The sequence below is a fragment of the Belonocnema kinseyi genome, chromosome 5 (assembly GCF_010883055.1).
Source record: "Belonocnema kinseyi isolate 2016_QV_RU_SX_M_011 chromosome 5, B_treatae_v1, whole genome shotgun sequence".
Classification (NCBI taxonomy): Eukaryota; Metazoa; Arthropoda; class Insecta; order Hymenoptera; family Cynipidae; genus Belonocnema; species Belonocnema kinseyi.
In genome coordinates, this window is record NC_046661.1 from 92,545,765 (window position 1) to 92,547,938 (window position 2,174).

Consider the following 2,174-nt stretch of genomic DNA (forward strand, 5'->3'; position numbering starts at 1 on the left):
TAAAATTCCTGGGAATATTTTGCATTACCCTAAAATATTTCAAATCTTTTGCAATTTTATGACATTCCATAAAACTTTTTTTAAGTTTTGAAAAATCCTTGGAATTTTTAAAATATCATAAAATCTTTCAAGTTCTTTGCACTTCCTCCAATTTATTGAAACTTGTTGCAAATTCCTTGGAATTGTTTTAAAATATCATCAGATCTTTCAAATCTTAAGGATTACTTCAAAATATTATATTATAAATTCTTTGGAATCTTCGAAAATATCCTAAAATATTTAAAACCCGTTGACATTTTTCTCAATTCCTTCAAATCCTTGGAATTTCTAAATATTTGTCATTATATTGACATTATTGAAATCCTGATAATTCCGTTATTATTATAAAAAACAGTCAAAAGGGTCAAAATTTCAAATGTTTTCAATTTGTTTTTAATTTATCAATCTAATGTCGATGTATCCCTAATTCTTTAAATTAATACCTTCTTGAATATTCTTGACAATTTCTTGGAAATTTTAAAAATATAAAATCTTTCAATCAAGTCCTTTGAGAACCTTTCAACTGATTGAATAATATTGAAAATTCCTTAGAATCTTTTAAATTACCCTAAAATATTTTAAATTATTTGAAATTTTATTAAATCCCATTAAACTTGTTAAGTTCTTAAAAATCCCTTGGAATGGTTTTAAATTCCACAAACTATTCAAAGTCCTTGGATTTTTTTAAAATTATTGAAATGTATTAAAAATTTCTTTGAGTATTTTAAATGACCCTAAAATATTTCAAATCTTTTAAAATTTTATGAAATTCCATCAAACTTTTTAAGTTATTTAAAAATCCTTGGAATTTTTAAAATATCATAAAATCATTTAAATTCTTTGGACTTTCTACAAATAATTAAAAAATATTAAAAACTCCTTGTAATCTTTTAAATTACTCGAAAATATTACCAATCCTTTGAAATGTTATGAAATCCTATAAAACGTCTTTAATTTCTTTGAAAATCCTTGGAATCTTTAAAACGTCATAAAATGTTTTGAATTCTTTAGAACCCCTTCAAATTATTGAAATCTATTGCAAATTCCATTAAATCTTTTTCAATTCTTCAAACTCTTTCAAGTCTTTTGACATTCTTTAAAATAATTGATATCTATTAAAAATTCCTTGGAATGTTTTTAAATTCCATAAACTATTTCAAGTCCTTGTTTTTTTTTTTTTTTTAATTATTGAAATGCATTAGAAATTCCTTGGAATATTTTCAATTACCCTAAAATATTTCAAATCTTTTAAAATTTTATGAAATTCCATCAAACTTTTTTAAGTCCTTTAAAAACCCTTAGAATTTTTTAAATATCATAAAATCTTTAAATTCTTTGGACACTCTCCAAATAATTTAAACCTTTTGCAAATTCCATGGAATCTTTTTAAATTATTCGAACTATTTGAAGTGCTTTGACATTTTTTTAAATGATTGATATCTATTAAAAATTTCTTGGAATCTTTTAAATTACCCGAAAATATTTCAAATCTTTTGAAATTTTATAAAATCCCATACAACTTTTTTAAGTTCTTAAAAATTCTTGAAATTTTTTTAAATATCATAAAATCTTTTAAATTTTTTGGACTCCCTCTAAATTATTTCAAATCTCTCGAAATTTTATGAAATTTCACCAAACTTTTTTAGGTTCTCAAAAATTCCTTGGAATGTTTTTAAATTCCACAAACTATTTCATGTCTTTGTAATTGTTTAAATTATTGAAATGTATTAGAAATTCCTTGGGAAATTTTGAATTGCCCTAAAATATTTCAAAACTTTTGAAATTTTATGAAATCGCGTACAACTTTTTTAAGTTTTAAAAATTCCTTGGAATGTTTTTAAATTCCATAAACTATTTCAAGTTCTTGTAATTTTTTTTTAATTATTGAAATGTATTAGAAATTCCTTGGAATATTTTGAATTACTCTACAATATTTCAAATCTTTTGAAATTTTATGAAATTCCATAAAACTTTTTTAAGTCCTTTGAAAATCCTTGGAATTTTTGAAATATCATCAAATCTTTAAATTCTTCAGACTCTCTCCAAATAATTTGAACCTTTTGCAAATTCCATGGAATCTTTTTAAATTCTTCGAACTATTTGAAGTTGTTTGACATTTTTTTAAATGACTAATA